The sequence below is a fragment of the Clarias gariepinus genome, chromosome 13 (genome assembly GCF_024256425.1).
Source record: "Clarias gariepinus isolate MV-2021 ecotype Netherlands chromosome 13, CGAR_prim_01v2, whole genome shotgun sequence".
Lineage (NCBI taxonomy): Eukaryota > Metazoa > Chordata > Actinopteri > Siluriformes > Clariidae > Clarias > Clarias gariepinus.
In genome coordinates, this window is record NC_071112.1 from 8,264,133 (window position 1) to 8,284,277 (window position 20,145).

General features: G+C 40.0%; 1 protein-coding gene across 1 annotated transcript in view; it reads left to right on the plus strand.

Annotated features, from left to right (window-relative positions):
* The first annotated feature begins 672 nt into the window (after nucleotides 1-672).
* Nucleotides 673-20,145, plus strand: part of dlgap2a (discs, large (Drosophila) homolog-associated protein 2a) — a 160,441-nt gene continuing 140,968 nt past the window's right edge. The window contains exon 1 of the mRNA XM_053509555.1: nucleotides 673-814. The gene's annotated coding sequence lies outside the window, so the exon portion shown is untranslated. The remainder of the gene's footprint in view (nucleotides 815-20,145) is intronic.

The following is a 20,145-nucleotide window of genomic DNA, read 5'->3' on the forward strand; positions in this document are numbered from 1 at the left end:
TTTCTTAATTCGCCTTAGATTTCTTTAAATTAAAAGCTCAGATTGTGTGTAATTTTACACGGGTTTTTAAAGTCTAAACAGGACCAACAGCGAAGCAACTTTAGTTTGTTTCTTCATTTGCGTTCAAAAGAAAAAGCTTATTATTTTTTTATTATTTTTTTAAATTGACACATTTTATTAAAACTTTAAATTCGGTATGTTGTCGTACAGTGTCGCTACCTGGTACTGACTAACACCAGATCTGTCATGTGTTCTCCTCACTAGCTTTTTCAGCACACATTATTTAACATGTACTATTTTTTTAAGTGTTTTTTTTTTTCAGTTTTTAGTTATTCTACCAATTAGTATGGAGTACGTGAGACAGCGTGAAAGACAAGAGGTTCTTGTTTGCAGTATGCTATTCCAGATCCAGGTTTTCAGCCTGCCTGTTCATCCGTAGATCAGTCCAAGTGTGCGTGCGTGTGTCTGTGTGTGTGTGTGTGTGTGTGTGTGTATGTACACGCTCCGCTCTGCTCTGCTGCAGTGGAGCCTTAGACACCGAGCCGATAGCTACTCCTCCACGGAGGGAGCTGCATCCTCCCGCGTTTTTCCTTTTTTTTTTTTTTTTTTTGCTTTCCGTTTCTAACTCGCTTTCTCTCGGGACAAAATAAATAAATAAAGGGGGAGGTCCTGGACGATTAATTAAAGAGAAAAGGAGCTTTAAATCAAAATAGGGAGAGAGGAAGAGAGAGAATCCATCCACACCCATGCCTATCATCAAAACGGAGGAACACGAACGGACCCACATGTTACCCCTGCTGAACTCCGCTGACAGGTGAGTCAATGCTGGAGGTTCTGTTTTCTCCAAATCTTCAACATCTCTCTCTTTCTCGCACTCTCAATCTGTATCTCTTACTTATTGTACTTCCTTCGCACTCCTGTCAAACAGGTACACGACTTGTTCGGTTTATATATTTTTTTATTATTTTAAGATGCAGCTTGAGTGGAACTAGAGAGACGTAAACAACTTGAGCTTCGTTAGTCTTTAAATCATGCTTTTGGTAGGAAGTGATTTTCTGAGAACAATGTCTGAACTTGGCAGAAAAAAAGACATGAAAAAAGTGCCTTTGCTTCCCGATGCAGGGATTTCGGCATGAATGTGTGGCCAAATCGATTCATCCGTGGAGTAGAGTACGATTGCTCTGATTTATACTCTACTTATTTCACCAGTGCTTACAGTACGTCCTGGCGCTCTGCCTTGTGTGTGGGTGTGTGTAAGTGTGTGTGCTGAAATGGTCCATGTTTTATGTTACAGTATGATTGTGAGAAGGAGCACTGCAGGTCTAAACATTTGCTCTCTCTCTCTCCCCTCTCTCTCTCTCCCCTCTCTCTCTCTCTCTCTCTGTTACTCTCTCTGCAGTGCATCCTCCCCTCTCCTCTCTCGGTGTCTCTCTCTCTCTCTCTCTCTTACACACACACACACACACAGGGTATTAAACTGCCTCCGTTAGAAAGCGTGATCAGTCAAGGCATGACGACAGTGCTTTCTGGGAGAATCCCGATTCGTGTTTATATGTGCCCCGTCTGTCACCTGCAGCATTGCTTTTTTCTAGTCCATTCACGTATTGACTGATTTATAAGAAAGTTGGCAAGGAAAGCTTCCTCTCTTGTCTATAGAGTAAAGCCCTTTCCCTGAAATGCTTTACATTTGTCTTTTTTAAGGATTTACACCGTTGCAGCTTTGTACATCAGCAACATTTCCATCCTCAGGAGTCTATTTACAGTCCTTACAGTCTGACTTCTGTTATACCCCTGTGAGTTTCAGGTTAAACTCAGCAATTACGGGTTCTCTCCTAGCATCCAGAAGGGTTACCAGTTCAAATCCAAATAGAACAGCTTTTTTCATTGGATGAATTCTGCCTCTCGTGTACGTTTCTTTGGATAAAAACCTAATGAAATATATAAAATACATGTAAGGCGATACTTCGGACCTGAGAGTCGTCACTTGCGGAACTATTAAAGCAGAAAACCAAAATGTAACTTTTTTTTGTGACTTTTTAAATGAACCCATTTAGACTCATAAGTATGCGTTTTATTATTTATTTTTTAGTTTCCTTCAGCGAATCAAAACCCCATAGTCATGTATACTTCCACTGTCCAATTTACGTCAACTCATCACTAGCTTTTAAACTTGCTGCTTAGAAATACTCCTAAGCTGAATTGACGGCCCGACACATCTGACCCCTAAGAATGTCTCTTGAAAAATGGCGTCATTAGAATGAAAACCTGGTCCTTGTCCTTCTCCTTGTCCTTTCTACATGAGGATCTGGATAAGGACTGTCCTTGTCAGAATAACAGCAGTCATAAAGCTGCCATTCAGTTTTCTTTTTCAGCTCCATTAGAGTGCTCATGACTTACATTTCAGAGATTCAGAGATTTAAACCAGTGTCCTAGTGGTGGCAACAACTTTAATCCTTGTTTAAATGAATAAAAGATTCTACCAAACGGATATGTTTAAATGTAAAACAAGGAAATTAAGTTTTTTTTATCCTTTAGCTCTGTTTGATGTTTTTCCGATTCTGGGTTTGAGGGTGGGTGCTAAGCACTCTCAGGCAGGTGATCTGATTGTTCAGGGAACTTCCTGGTTCAGGTTTCATGATGAAGTTGAAACGGTTGTTATCAATCAGAGGATGAGAAGGAATTCCTTTTCATAGCCACTGGAGCGCTGTGATTATCACATCTGGTGGGAGTGCTGATACTGAGAACATAACGAAGAACATGTTGTCCTGCGCTGTATGGTTAAAATTTCCTTAAAAGAGTTTTCCTGCACAGTGGCACGCCATGCATCCTGCTTGGCAAACATAGAACCTGCCATTTTACAAAAGCGATATGGAATTGCACAGGAGGGATTGTGAAAGCAAACCTGTGAAAATAAGCTCTATCCCTTAATTGAGCATAGATTCATTCCTGAGTGTGACATCAATGTAAAAACGCTCTCAGTGGAAGCCAGAGCTGGTCCAAGAGCTGTTAATTAGCCAGTTGTTTCAGGTCAGGTGTGTTGGGAGAGGGCGACGTGGGGTCTACTGGATGGTACCAGATCTAGGATATTTGAAATGCTAGCAGCTTAAATTTGTCACATTGTGTTTTAAGATGTAATAATGGGTTCTCATGAGTTTTTTAACAAAGTGAGTGATACAACTATGGAAGTCCAAATCAGCAATGGCAATGAAAGTCCAAACCATTCTCGGAATTTCCTATTTTATAACTAGTGAGGAAAATTGAGTCACTGCTGTAGTAACGTGGTGTAGTGTTTCACCAGCATAGCAGTTATTGGCTTAGATCGATTACATCTCAGGAGGTAAAACAAGTGTGTGTGTGTTTGTGTCACTGCCAAACATGAAAACCTGTGCACACATCAAACACGTCATGTTCAGTGTGTAAGGCTGACATCTGCCGTTGCTGTTCTCAGCAGCGTGTAATCACGGCCGTGTGTTGACCCGGTGCTGATGAGTTAGCATTGCCTTGTCCGGCTAGATTCCCCTCTTTCCTGTAGACATGTTAAGATGATTGAATCTTCCCAGGTCACGATCTCAAAAGACTGATTAAATGTATCTGTTTGTCATCGCCGTCACGGGTCAAGTGTTTTGATTAGCGCTCACTTTAGCTGTCAAGTTCCAGGAAGTGTCTGAGTTTGACCAAGTCATCCGGTAAAATATGTTGATGTATTGGAAATGAATGGGATTGGATTGAAGTTTGGAGTCAGCACTTGAGTTAAACGTGGCATGGAAGCTTAACTCTGCTTTTGAAGTCCTGATTCAGAGTGTTTTTGGCACAGCTTGAACCTGTACGTTGATTTTTATATTGAACACTGACTTCTGTGTAAGATATGTTGAATTTCCAGAGTTTTGACTTATATTTTTTTGGCAGATAGATATCTCTGACGGAATCAATGATGTAGGCAACAGAAAGGCATTCTAAGAAGCGTTTAATTGGGGAGATACAGAATTAAACCGGAAAACTACAGTATATTGGGAAACCAAATGATGGCTACCAAACACCTTGTAACATTAACATAACACTGCTTTAGTCCATACGTCTGCTAGAAAGTCAAGATGCCTGGTCTTTTTTCAGATATAGTAGATTTGTATTTTCATCATTTTTAGCATCATAATCGATACAATAAAATTAGAGGGGTGTTAACTTGTCATTAAGGTTAATTAAGGTTAAATCTTCAGTTTGTTAAGTATATAACGGTCAGATTTCAATAAGTGTTTTTTCTACTGAAGCTCCATTTTTTCAAACAGCTGCTCATGCTACTTTTCAAGAAATGTTACTGTAAAGTAAGGATGATTCCAAGGGCACAAGTGGCAATTGAAAAGAGATGGCTTTTTTAAGGATAAAAAACTTAATATATACTGTGGATTTTCTTTCTAATTTCGTCATTGCCAAGTCCCACCCATCTCTCATTGGGGCACTCGCCTATCAAGTTGACAAGTAACAACCGGAGGGGGCGAAGGCTGTCACATGCTTCATGGCACCAGCCAACTACTGTACATCATTTCAAACTGGAGGATCATGGGTTAAGGCATTAGACTACTGATTGGAAGATCCCAGGTTCAAACCACAACACCACCAAGGACCTACCGACCAGTAGCCTAATGTCTTAACCACTGAGCTACCCCGACCTTAAGCAATAGACAACTGGTTGGAAGGTCCCAGGTTCAAACCCCAGCACCACCAAGAACCTTCCGTTCAATAGTCTAATGCCTAAGGTCCCAGGTTTAAACCCCAGCACCACTAAGTTGCCAGTGTTACAGCCCTCATTTGCTTAGATGTAAAAAAAAAAATCAATAATATGTAAATCGCTCCGGATAAGGGCGTCTGCCAAATGCTTGAACGTAAATGTCGAACTGCACTCTGACAGAGGTGGCAAGTAGCAAAGACTCATCTAGACTCAAAAACTTGAGTCTTTTTTTCATGTATTTTTGCTTTACTTGCCTTTTTTCCGTATGTAATACTTTAAACTTCTACTTACTACATTTTTTAATGAAAAACCTGTACTTTTACTTCCTATATTTAAAACAAAGACTCTAGATTTTCGAATCTAAACAGAATTTTAACAGAGTTTACACAGTCACTCACAGCATTTCATATCACGACTGATCTCCACCTCACGTGGGAAGGACAGGAACAAAACCACTCTACCAATCCTAGTTTACAGGTGATTATACAAGCGCAGATTGGTTAGTGCACCACTGTGATTGATAGTTACCCGGGCTATGGCTCCTGCCTCTTAGTCCCGCCTATTTGCGCTGCAGATTCTTCTGGCTCAAATGAGTGCACTTGTTAAGGTAAGATTTGAATGGATCTAGCTAACTAGCTAACATACTGAGCAAAAAGTTGGCAACTTCAGTAACGAGTAATTATAATGTTTTGGCATGTCCTTTAACCTTATCGTGTCCTGTATGCTTGCAATATGACCATGTTTAACTGTGTAGACTCGTATTACTTGCAGAAGATAACAGTGCTACCTGCCATTGTTTTAATAAACGTAAAATCTTGTCACTATCAATTTCTACTAGACCTACACATTCAGGTTATCAACAGCTTTAACTTAAATTATGTTTAAAAGCCATTTAGGTGCCATTTATCAGTAACTCAAGGGAATAGATATTCAGAAGAGAAAAAATTGGGTTTCTTTGTGGAGTACTTCTATTTTTGTACTTATAGTAGTTAGTACTTCTGCTTGAGTAAATGAAAATCAGTGGTTCGTCTAATTGTAGTGGAGTAGCTTTTAAAGTACTTATACTTTTACTTACTTATTAGGTTTGTGTACTTCTGCCATCTCGGCACTCGGAGGAAAGCGCTATTCTTCCCTTTTTCTTGCATCAGCTCACAGATGCCCATGATTGGCTAATGTCGCTTTGATTGATGTGAGACTGTAGCCAATCTGTTGTCTAGGCTCATGGCTTTGGATGGCTGTAGAATCATCTGGGAATCGAACTGGCGGTCTCCGGGTGCTATCATTTTATTCAGAAGCATGCATATTTGGTTTCAAGAAGCCCAAAATCTCTAGTTTCAGCTGTGCTCCCAGATGTCTATTATGGGCAAGCATCACAATTATTGACATGGTACAGAGAGAGAGAGAGAGAGAGAACATGTCATTGTGAATCTAGTCTCTTCCTACAAGCAACATTTGCTTTAATAATGGCAATGAAAGGCCATAACAACTTAAATCTGGTCAGAAATCCCACCTAAGCTGTACCTCAGTCATGTCTTCTAAAGGCTATTCCGTCTCAGTGGGCTCCTGCTGGGGAAATCGATACATTTATATAAACCGGGTGATTAATTTTGCTGAGAACACCACCTTTATAGCCAACAGGCATGAATATTGCACTCCATCATCTCTTTAAAAAGTTTGCTACAGTTAAACTTTTAATAAGACACACAGGCTGGGGGAGGAGCTTCAACGATTTAATGAGTTTCATAGTCCTGTGGGGGAAAAAAATCAAATGCTTAACTTATAAACAGGCTTACGACATGTGTTTATCAGTGTGTCTTCAGGCAGATGCTGGAATGTCCTTTTGAACTTGTCTGTCATTAGGAAACAATGAATAATGCTTTTGAATGAAATATGAGCTCCGTAGGTAGGCAGCGTTCTGGCCAGCGTGTGTAGATGCTTAAATATACTTCAGCTCCATCGAGAAACTACAAGTAAAAATAGTAGCAGTTTGTAATGCTGTTGCCTGTCTGTCTGAACACAGTTTAAAGATGACCAAACGTTTGTCCATCAACTGGGATGAAACTGTGTTCACTTTGTCAGAAAAGAACTTCTCATAAAACAGCCGTCTGGGTTCCTTTCTTCTTCTGGACCTCAACATCTACAGTACACCCAGCTAACTGTTAGCCGTCCTCCAGAGCTAAACGCCAGTGCAGTTTTTTTTTTTTGCTAAAATTGAATTCATTGCATGACATGAATCACACAAATATGACGTGTTTTAACCCAGATGGCGTGAGCAAAGATGTATCAATGTACCCATGTGTGCCATTTGAGAGGATAGACACAGTCAGATTAGAGTCAGATAAAAGTCACTTGTACAGTAATTATGAATGTGAACTGTCATGAATGACATGTAAATCCTGTTTGGCCAAAAAACAACTCACTCCTAGTGTCTCAGATGAGCTGGTTTGGCTCCAGAATACAAGTCTCATCTACCTAAGGCCTCTTCACACTCTGACATAGACCATGAACTTTCCACTATATCCTTAAAATATTGAAGAATGCCACGTGAATGGGGTCAAAATAGAAAAATGCTTGTTACTACGACAATGCTTTTTTCATCATGACGTAACGATGTGAGGAATTGGATTAAGTCTTTAAACGTGACATAGATGCACTGATAACCTTCTGCGATACTTGCCATACTTTTAGTACGCCCGATGAGGTGTTAGTTACACTGTTAATTGGTCAATGCTGTCGTTATTATGTCCTTATTAATTTCTTCTTGTGCCTCGCTTCGACCACATTTTCACCAGGCCTTTTTAAGCATGTGGTTTCCTGCGTTTTTTATTGCAAAGTCGTACAAGCTCTTACTGAGTTCAGAAAATTGTTTGCGGCTGTAGTGGGAACGCGGCTCATTACAACTGGGCATGGAGCAGGTGGGAGGGGGGTGTCGGTAAAGAACCACGTAGGGATGCATTCGATTCAAATGTAGCCTTTAAATATTTAGGCAGGACCTGTGTTACAAAATGGCGATTTGAAATCAGTATTCAATACACTGATTTATTTAATTATTTACGAATATAGATAACGACTTCACAAGTGATGTGTCCTCATGCTGCTTAAGAAAGGGAACACACGTGGGCTTTTAACCGAGGATTGTAATTAGCGGCCCAAATTGCAACCCATCAGGCAGCTGCCTCCTGAACGGAGAGCAAGGTGTGTATTAGGCGTGAGCATGTGTTCCCGTTTGAGAGAACGAGCAGTTCTTAAGTTCGTAAAAGAAAAAAAGCTAGTGCAGAAAAAAGAATGAAAGAGACACGTTCTTGGTTTTTGCAACCATCAAGGATCTTGACATCTTTCAGTTTCTTTGTGCATATATACAAATTTATATAACTAATACAAATTTAGTATATATATATATATATATATATATATATATATATACAAAAAAAATCTCTTCTTGCTGTTTAAATTCCTCCTCACTCCGACTGTACTGCACTGGGATGCGCTGTTCTTGTTGCTATGGAGACGTATCTAGGCAGCGGAGTCTGCGATTCTTGCATCGCTCTGCATACGTGCCAAGCAACGAAGGAGCATCTTAGGAGTGCGTGTGTGTGTGTGTGTGTGTGTGTGGGTGGATGGTCGAAGGACTGCGTGAGTGTGTTTGTCAGCATGCGGCGCATGTCTTACCGAGGACCAGAAAGAGATGTAGATGCAGGTGAGGGAGAAGGTGTGGGTGGAAGAGCTGGAGTCACTTCCTTTCACACGCTGCAAAAAAAGATGGTGAGAGGCAAAGAGAGAAAGAGATAGAAAAAGAAGGTGTGGATGGGAGAACAGTTCAAATCACACTTCCCTTCCCATGTTGACAAAGAAAGAGAGGGAGAGAGAGAGAGCAAGAGAAAGAGAGAGAGAGAGGGAGGCGTGTGTGGGTGTAGATGTAGAAACAGAATGCAAAGCTTTGAGCATGTTTTTTCCCCCCATTTTCACAGCACGATCTTCATCCTAATGAAGACGAGAAATCTCCGCAACATCACGCAATTACCGTCTTTCGTCACTGCAGGGAATTAAACGAGAAATAAATACGATGTTAAGCGTATATTATGTAACACGCATGGCTGCAGGGATGCAATTCGGTTTGTAATTGCTGTAGTACAAGAATAATTGGGGGGAAACAACAAAATGCGCAGCCTCAAAAGTGAGAAACCTGATTGCATGGGTCTGGCAGGTTCAAAGGGGGTGACCTCACACTCACACACTCATCCTCAACCACACTAATCAACTCTATTCCATCACTCTTTTTCTGTGCACTCACTTGCTTGCTTACTCGCTCGCTCTCCTACACCAGATCCCAGGATGTTGGCTTCCTGAAGAGAGATGCTGCCTAAGGGAGGGAGAGCGCGAGAGAGAGAGAGAGAGCGCAAAGAAAGCTAAGAAACTAGGATTGATAGGGGAAAAAAAGCTAAGAGTGGGAGGAAAGCTACAGAGAAAAAAAGGAAAGAGAGAGAAACTGTGTGACAGATGGCCCTGACCTCCTCTGTGTTCTTGCTCAGGCGCTCAGAGGAATAGCGAGGGTCACAGTGGGATCAGAATCTGACCAGCACTGCTCCTTCCCCATCCTTCTTCTCTCCCACCTAAGATCAGATCTAAAACTTGTTCAGAAGCTAAACGATTTCGAACGAGACTTGAACAGTTTATAAACGAGGACCCGTGATCATCGAACGCCGAGGAGATCAGAGGGTCAGGATTGAGGTGGGCCCGGAGATTATCCTGGGAATATAGAACACAAGGGAAGGATATACTGTACACACTCTAGACGAGACACCGGTTCATTTCAAGACACGTGGGAGGAAACGGGAGAACCTGGGAGAAACCTGAGAGAACTGGCAAACCACCGCCCACACCTCTTTATTAGTCGTTGCTTTTATCGACTTTGAACGTTCCCTTTAGCAGCATTGCTCTCCAGTTATGTCCAAAATGTATCTTTTCGAAATAATTGTCACTAAAACCAAATAGGAAAAACACGCATTTCGAAATGATTGTTAAAATGAAGTTAAAATGAACTTGTTGCTTCCAGTGGTGAAAACACCCTAAAAGCTCATTCATAAAAAAAATTGTGGTATGAAAAGTGCACCAGCAAACAATGATACACACACATCCTTGATTATGTTTAATATAGTTTAATAAATATATCATGCATTATGCATATTCTTTTTGTAACTGTGCCCTTCCCCTCCTCCTCTCGCCTTCACACACACACACACACACACACACACACACACACACACACATACTCTAAAGTAAACACTGCTCTGCCGCGAGTCTTTTCAAAGGTAAAGTCCAGGTTAATTTGTTTTATTTTTACTTTACAGCAGTGAATCCGTTAGTGTGTGTGCGCACCTGAGTGTCATTAGAGAGATTTCTTGTTTATTTTCCTGATAAAACAGTGTTTACGTGTATGTGTGTTTGTGTGTGAGTGTGTGTGTGTGAAAGTTATCTCATCCAGTAGTCCTCCCCCCTTCTCAAATAAAAGAGGAGGAAGGATTCCTGTGTAAAGCAGGAGGATGGAGAGGGTGTCATACCTCTGTTCAATCGAAAAATGCTACCCATCGAGTTGTGCTACATACCGTATCTGCACATGCGCAGGCCCACAAGTTTACACTCTGTTTCCATGCCCATAAATCAATGCTACCTTGAGTTTAAACCGTTTTCCTTTGCTTACTTTGACTGAAACATTTGAGTTTCTGCATAAATTGTCATGAATGAGCCTTGACGTTGAGGAAAATAAAAACTTGGAGCAGAAAACTATTGTGGAAAAGATTTATTACTTAAATTTAAACACCTACATTTACATCTTCTTGTTTACTTGAAGCTCTTCTAATAACATTAAACGTCCATAGTGTAGTTTTTCAGTAATTTTGGTCAGCATTTATTAATTCACAAAAACCTTAGTAACAATAAGTAGGAATGAACTCCTAACTAACTTCTGCGCCATTACCCCAGTGAAAGGGTTTACCGTACGAATTGCGGTAGCGTAAATCGATAGACTCTGCTATCGATTTGTACTACGGTAGCATTTTTCGACAAGGCAGCAAAAATCAAGAGAACACCTCCTCTCCCTTTGTTTTAGCTTCTCACACACATACACAGTGCATGTGTGCACAAACACACACACACACACACACACACAGCACATACACAACAAACACTAACGGAAACACTGCTGTCAGTTTTTTTTTTACTTTTTTCAAAGGTAAAGTGCAGGTTGATTTGTTTTATTTTTTACTTTATATTTTGTATTAGTTATTTTTATGTATTTTGGGGTTGTGGAATGAATAATTGAGTTTTTTTAATTACTTATGGGAAAATTCACTTTGATTTATGAGTGTTTTGATATACACTAAGCACGTGTCCAGAACGAATTATGCTCACAATCCAAGGTTCCACTGTGCATTGAACACTATTACCTGGCTAATAAGCTAAATACGTATGCAGTAGTACTAATTAACTACTAATATAGTACTACTTAAGTTTGTCCACTCCGCTGTTTTGTACTGCTTTGTTATAAGTAAAAAAAGATACAGAATTATGCAGTGACCAAGCATTAAACACTTGCCAGTGTCCTTCTCAACCAGCTTCTTGTCGAGGAGGTTTTTCATAAATTTTATGAAAAAGTATTTGCTCCCAAAAATGAAAACTATTTGTTTTGGGTCAACATTTCAAAATATAATATACCCATTGCATAATAATTCAGAAATAATACTGTTCATTTTAAGTCTTCTATTATTTCCTGTAAAATGTTATAAATATGATATTTAATCTAGTGTGCCTGAATTTACAGTCTAATATGGAATTATATGAAAATAGCAAACATTTTCTTTTATTATTTCTTCACACCCCATAAATAAATTAATTCTGCATGAATATTAAAACTTACAGTTTCCACACAACAGACCAAATTATATTATATTTCTCTGTATATAAATGCAAAACTTCTAAAAAGGAATGAACCTGAAATCAACACAGAAACACAAGGAATCAATTTTAATCCATGTAGCATGATGAGTTTAATGTCTGTGCATAATTTGTGTCTAAACATGTCTAAAAATGAAACCATTCCCGACAAGAACACTGTATTTTACACATCCTGGGTTTCCTTACTGGCAGGCTTTCAGGTGATGAGGTGATGAATCAGGATGTAAATGCAAGTAAAGGAAAAGTGCACGAGGGCCAGATGTCAGAGAAATGATAAATAAAGACAAGTAATCCACATTTATAAGTAACAGCAAAGTATTTTTGCCCTCGATGAATCTGCTGGTAAATTTTATAGAGCATGAGCTTGAGCCAGAGTGTCTGTTTTTGCGAGAGTTTGCTTGTAGGTAAACCAAGACGATTATTTGTTTAAAATGATTTTAATAGCATCCGTATTTATGGTGTCTCAGTAGGGAGGACAATCAACTTAACAAACCATTCCTACTATTCAAGAAGCATGTATAGTCTGTCAGCTGAAGGAATGAGTGGTTCCATGAATTCTTTAACCCATTTCGAAGATGAAAAAAAAAATTGCATGTAAAATGAGTAGTAGTGATTCTGTGATTTTATAATTAGGTAATAAAACACTCTGGAGGCATGCTGTTATATAACTTTCAGTGATGTAGCAGTGTCATGTGCATGCTACTGTATATACTATACAGGGGGAGCTCTGTGGTTAAGTTGTTGGTTTAAACCCCACTACCTCCAGGCTGCCACTGTTGGGCCCTTGAGCAAGACCTTTCACCCTCAACTGTTCAGATGTTCAAAGAACATAAAATGTGAGTCACCTTGGATAAGCACTGACACAAATTTTACTATGCATTTTTATAATGACATGGTGGTGTTAGCACCGTAGCCTCACACTTCCAGGGTCAAGGGTTAAATCCCACTGTTAGGTTTGTCTTCGTATAGAGTTTGCATGTTCTCCCTGTGGTTGGTGGGTTTCCCCAGGTTCTCCATGTTAATCCAAAGACCTGCAGATTAACCTAACTGGCATTTCCAAATTGCCTGTACTGTAGTTTGTGAATGTGTGTGTGCTTTTGCCCTGTGATGAAATGGCCAGGGTGTTAACATGCATAGTCCTCTGGGATAGGGTTCAGGCCTCCTGCAATCCTGTACAGGATAAGCAGTATAGAGAGTGAATGAGCTTTACCTCTACCACTGGGACTTAAGACTCCTCCTACAAATTATTAGTAATCTTTATAGAAACCGGTAAGGAGACGTCTCAGTGCCTGCCATTCCCTCAAACTGAGCACAACAACAACTCAATCTTAAAGCTGTATCGTACTCCTTGAATCCAGCTTCTCATATATTTACTCCTTTTACACTAGGATTAACGTTCTCAAGGGAACCTTGTCATTATCAGTTATGACTTTATATTTTATTCTCCTATTAAATTCCACAGTAACTGTGCTAGTAATAAAACCGTACACTGTGACAGTATAATTAATGTACCTCATCTACCAACAAATTAGCAAGATAATCGCTAAACACATCACAAATATCTCCGTCAAAGCACATGAATTGTGGAGTTTTCCTTCATTCGAGGTGCCTGAAAGACCTGAAAGTCTTCTGACTTGTGTTTTTTAAACGCAGAAGCTCAGTGCAGTACTGCTCATCATTCAGTGACTCCTTATTCAAATCGGCATCGTTCGCTTCTTCATTCACGTCTTGTTGAAAGCGAACGCTAAATGCGTTTTCCTCCATCAAAGATCCTCATATTTATTTTGGGGACAGTACCACGCTGACGAGCTCTTTGGCTACGTTCCCAGTGGTGCCGTTTCAGAGCCTCCTCCTCTCTAAGATGGCATGTGATGGGTGCCAGATGCATGCTGGGAAATAAGAGGCAGAGTGCTTAGCGGCACGGGGTAGCGGGAGCACAGAGAGCACCACATGGCCCATTTGGTTAGTGGATATCGTGTTGATGATGTTAACCGTACAAACTGGAAGATGTCTGATACTCATCAGGGTGCCTGGTGCATGCTGGGAAATAAGAGGCGGAGCAGTTGGACGTGGGGGTTAGAAAGAGCACATCGTGGATGTGCTTGCTAGAGTTTGAGGATGCACGGCAACACAAAAGAAGCTGTGCTATAGTTGGTGGTGTCAAAGGAATATAGCATGCTGTTGGAAAAAAATATTCATCTGCAGGTCACTGATTGTTTTCCTCTAACAGCATGACGTGGAATGTTTTATTCCTTACATATTACCTTTTCTGGACAGATTATTGCTTGTAAAATTGCTCATAAAAACGGAAAAACTTTTATTTGTTATCCATCTTGCACTGTCTATCACCTGCATCCCATCACCTTTTCAGGAACATTTTAATTAAACATGACTGACAACTGAGTTGCATTCAATTAACGTTTGAAGAATGAGCACAGAGGTTCATCAGTCTGGCTGTTTTTTTATGCGCATTTCATAACATCATGCTCATAAAAGCATATCTGCTTTTCAGAATCTGTTATCTAGGAGCCAGAACTGCTCATTGATCAGGAGTAAAATGAGAAAATCAGGATGGATATAGAGCATATCACTCACGACTCTGTCATCAAATTAATGACACGAGTGGCGTATTAATCAGAAGGCAGCGGTAAAGACTTGTGTAGAGACTCAGCAATAGTTTTTGTATTTCGTCTGGTTTTTGACAATTGCATATTTCGATATCTGTATCATACTTGAAATCAGAGCAGGTGATAAAAAAAAGGCATTTTATCATTACACATTGTCGACATTCTGTATGATACAGTATATCATTTATGTTTTATGAAAGCAGGAATGTCTAGCAGTATCTCCAACGACGCCAAAAAAAAAAGGGATCACATGTATGTGAACACCCATACATGGTTCTCATCTCAACCCTTTCCACAAAGTATAAATGCATTATGTCCTCAGATGTTTGGCCACAGAGTGTACACTATACAGTTTATAGCTACTCCCCGACTTACGAACATTTAAGTTACGGATTCCAGCAGATACAAACGGATTGTGGTTCTACTCCTGGTTTAATCGCAGAAGCAGCTCATGAGTATTGTACAAAAGATAGACACTGCAGTGCACCAGATATCAATATTTACTATTATATGTTATATTTTCAGTGTATAAGTGAATGTATAAAATATCTAAAGTCTGGTATTGTATGTGTATGCGTGTGCAGGAAAAATTAGTCAGTCTCACAGGTTTCAATTAATCACTCGGGGGTACAATGTAAAGCTGTCATGATGGTGAATAATTAGAATTTTAGTTTACAGTCCAATACAGTGGAAAACAGCTCTGAGACAAAATGGTGTCTGGGATTCCCCTCGTGATTTAAAGGCGCAGGGACAACGCTGAGAGATTAATTTCTCTTTAGGCGCAGTTACAGTTTTTGGCCACACGATGACAGTCTGAGAAAACAGAACAGATTTATTCAAGCGCTTTACACTGTATTTCAGATTAGCTAGTTACTGCGCAACTTAAGCACGTGAGCACTTTTACACAACATTTTATTTTGATCAGGTTTAACCATGCAGCATTAGAACGTTTTTAATTAACTAACTCATTGTTTTAATAAGTTTTTTTAAATGATCAGAAAAAGCACTATTTCCATTCTGCTCTTGTGGCACAGCACGCTGGTTAAACACCTTCGCACTTGTTGTGGTTTTAAGTTCTACCCTGAGTTTGTTCAAAATAATGACCCTGATAACAAAGGCAGTTGAAAAACATTGCTGTATTATTCAAGAATTAAATTATTACCAGGGAAATCATATACCCGCACACACACACACACACACACACAACATTGCATCACACTGTGAGTTTACGGACAAAAAGATTTTATTGGTGAATATAGTTTTTTATTGCATTTTCAGTTTGAAAGAAAAAAGACTGATAGTGCATTTAAGAGCTAAATCAGGTGAGAGTCAAATCAGGGTTTCGGTAACATAACGGTGAGGGGGCTTGAATGATAAGTGTCATGATTATAAAGAAACAGAAACTGGATTAGATTCGTTTTCAAGCCTCTGCACATCTGGCCGGATGTTCAGTGACTTGTATTATAGATGACACAGATAGGGCATCCTCATGAGTTTCACTTGCTCTTTCCCTGGGGATGATCTTGTCCTTCGTATTCTCTTTAGTTACACCTACCTACTCTCTCAATCTCTTTTTCTCTCTCTCCTTCACTGTCTTTCTCGCTCCCTCGCACATCTGAGATTACAAGATTCTTTCATACAGCACTGGTGCCTGTGTATGTAAGGTTCTGTCCTAGTGACTGAAAGGTTGTAATTTGAAATCCTACAACTTAAGCTTGTAGCCTCTACCTGCTCAGCTTTGGCCTTAGATTAGATTCTACCTCACTTAAGTCACTTTAAATAAAAATGTCTGTCAAAGGAAATGACAAATAACATGGCAACGTTACTGAGTCAGAGCTCCGAATGAATGGGTTGATGAAAGCAAAATCAAAGAAAAAAAGAAAGAAAGAGAAAATGAGAAGGGGGGTTGGGAAGAGTTCTCTTGTCCATAAAGGAGCACTGTCATGAAGGTCCGGAGGGCAAACACTCCCTGATAAATGTTCCAAAAAGATGTAAGATTATTCATCTGTAAAGGGGCACATTACTCCTCACGCGTCATGAAGCTCTCAGAGAGCTGTCCCTGAGAAATCAAACTTGCACAACTAGTTTGCACAACCTAAACACTTTTATGCCTAGGGCAATCGCAGTCTCCATGGCTTAACTGAAAGGAGAACTGCAGTGGTCAGGGACCTTACAGAACCGAGCAGTTGCTTGTTTACCACAGCACACAGATTTGCACACCTGTGATTCCATGCCAACTTGAAGGCACCTATGGAGGTTACACAAGGGTCTTTCATGGTACGTTGGCAACTTAAACCACAGAGTCATGTATTGTTGGGATAGTACAGGGTTCCTTAGGCTGCATTTTCCCCTGGACACTGGTCACTTTTGGCAACTCGACTACCTATACACCTGGGACAACCCAAAAAGTAGTGCACATAGACCATCTTTGTCCAGCTTACCATTAGTAATCTGACCATTTGGGTACTAAACATACATTATGTATTTTTTTATTTATCACATCAGATTGACCACATATGCACCAAGGGCACTGCCCCTTTTTGCCCATACACACACCTAGGGCTCCTACACACTCCAATTAGCTTCTTGGGTACATAAGGCATATGCACAAATTTTATCTTTTTTTGTATTTTACCCTAATTTTCTCCCTAATTTAGTTGTATCCAATGGCCACCCATCGCTACGGGGCTCCGACATTAAAGCTGCTACTACCAGTATTATCAGTACTACCCGCTAGTGTTGCGCTAGTCTGGTAACCCGCAGACCCCGCGGGTAACAGGTTCCACTGTATGTTGCGTGCGATTCCCTATAGCCTATATTAAATATTTGGCAATATCTATTTTCATATTTTATTAAGTTCTTTGATAAGGTTATGTCACGTGACAAGTCACGAAAGCGCCAAGCAGCTACCGCTGCCAGTTGCAACAAAAACAAAGAAATAAAAGTGCAGATGGAAGACAAGGTGCGGGAGAAATTAAGGTCAGGCTGCTAAATCTAATGTTTTAGCATTCTTTTTTTTGCACAGCGAACGTAAACATGCTAAATGAACATTTCCGTGTGATAAATTAAACAAAAATGTCAGTGGTTATTTAGCGTAGGCTGTAAACTGTAGGCCTGCCCTAAACAAATCTAAAATAAAAAAATTGTTAGCCTAGATGACAAACGCTGATTTGTAAATGTTTAAAATGTGTATCATTATCTTGTTATTATTATGACCTGATTTATATTCATATTTCATATTCATAATCATGTGTTGTTGCCAGTTTACAGGGCGATGTTTCCAAGCACTTTCAGGCTGAAATAAAGGCTGTTTTCATTTGAATTACAATGCCTAGTATGTCTATTTATGGGCGCGGGTGCAGGGCGGGTTGTAAAAACATGCCCATCACTACTACCCGCCTATCACGAGTTTCCTCCGAGCCACATGACGTCAGCCAATTGCATGTTTTTGAATGCCTTGCTTACGGCGTAACACAGTCGGAGGACAGTGCTATCCGCTCTTGCGTGAGCTCACAAATGCCCATGATTTATTCTAGAACTGTGGTCGATGTGAGAGCGCTAAGTCCACCTTGCTGAGGGAGCTCCCGGCTGCGGGAGGCTACAGCATCACCCCAGTATTTGAACTAGCGTTTTTCAGATGATATGACCAGCACTTTAATACTGCCCCATTCGGGGGCCTCAGACCTGATCCTTTTGAACACCTGCACACCTATGGTATTAAAATTGAACTTTATGACAAATGTGCTTAGGGTTCCCTGGTGGTTGAGGTACGTCGAGTATATATGCACAAATCACCCTGAGTAAATTGGGTATCTGGGCCATACATTTAATTTGGCAAACCGGCCAGTTGTGCTTCAAGGGCATACATTTCAACTTGTCCTGGCAGTTTTCTCACTTTGGCCTCGGTCGCAAATGAAAATAAGCCTGTGGGCCCATAATAAATGTCATATAATATATCGCAGAAGAAATCAGGACGGAAAACAGACAAAAAGCATATAACTAAGGCAGTGTGCATTTCCTGGTCGGTTACACAAAGGAAAAGTGAATTTGCACAAAAATGTTGCTTGTTCCCCACAACCAAAGGAAAAATGATTTCCCTGAACAGTCCTACAGCAAATGAGTGACTCTGAGATGCTCACAATGGCCCTACACACCGCATGCACTCATTTTCTTCCATTCTGCACTTAAGCACCTGGTCTTCACACTCTCTCTCTGCCCCCCATCTGCTTTGCATCATCTTTGATGTTTTGATCAGCAGGAGGATAGGATTGTGCAAGAGAGAGGGATAAAAACAAGAGAAAACATGCTGACATAAACACATGAGGACTTCTGTAGAAGAGTGCAACTTGTGTATGGTCAACTAGTTTTTACATTGATTTTCAGAACTATTCTAAGATCAAGTGTTGTTGTGAATGAGCATGAATACTGTATAGAGGTTATGCGTGAGAGGAGTTACTTGTAGAAATTATAGGCTAAAATGTATTTGTTTTCTTTTTTTGTGTGTGAGCAAACCAATAAAGACTGAACCAAAGTGATCACGCTTTGGGATCTTTGATGGCCTTCCATCGATCTATCCTTACTAAGCACTGACTCCTTTAATCAATACTTCTGATATCAGCTAATAGGAGCTTTGTGAGCCTGTGTGTGGGTTGAGGTTTTGGTGGCAATTAGCTAGAGAGCCTTACAGCATGTTAGCTTGAATGATAATTCAAGATAGAAATATGGGAGAGATACTTTATACTGTAGCTTACATTTTGTTCAGTTCTAATTTCTTATCAGTTAAATATATTTTAGATGAAATGTGAGAATTACAATATAAAATAATACATTTTAATGCATTAGCCATAGAATAATTAGAATATTATCTTGTGGAGCTAGTCTGTATAAAATCAAGATTGTTTGATTAAATATGACTTAAAATCTTTTTGACCCAAATGTAGTCAGTCATTAATAAATAGGACATGTTTGGTGGAGAGTTAGGCCACATGGTGGTTAAGTAGTGACTCACAGCTCCAGGGTTACTGGTTTAAATCTCGCCTCTGGTCTCTTTACGTGGAGTTTTCATGTTCTCTCCATGAAGGCTTTCCTCCCGGTACTCTGACAGTCCAAAGACATGTGGTGTAGGCTAATTGGTGTTTCCAAATTGTCCAGTAGTGTATGATTGTGTGTGTGTGTGATGGGTTGGGACCCTATTCTGACTGTAGCATGCCTTATGCCCTTGAGCTCCCTAGGATAGTCCGTGGTGACCCTACACAAGATATAGATAATGGATGGAGCTAGGATGATAATGTAGCTAATAAGTAATGGGAGTCCAATACAAATTTCAACAATCTTAAACTTTATTGATCTTTTGCCTAAAAGGCAAAAGCATCATATTAGAGGTAAAAAAGGTCGGAAAGCATTTCCACTTCACAGGCTCGATCTCGACTTGGTATACAGTTCCAGTGTTCATTTAGGTTTCCAACAGGTCCTCAGTTTGCAGATAAATTGACTTAAAATTTCCCTCAGTTGACTTATTAGGGCCCCTAATGAGTGTGTGCATGATTGTGTAGCTGTCTTGCACAAAGGATCCAGATCCAGTTCCAAGGAGAAGATATAAGGTATTATACACTGTATTGTAAATACAGAATTAAAGTGTTGGTTGTCCAAGATGGCTACCTGGCAAATTTTGTTAGAGTTTTGTTCATGTAAAAGATAACAGGATGTTCTGTTTTAATGGATCAGCACTAAAAGACTGGACAGGGACACTAACAATTTTGTAAGAGTACGACTTCTATTATTTGTTAGTAGCATTAGCCTCGTGGCTCCAGCACACACACACAAACTTTAGACACTTGGTTGATG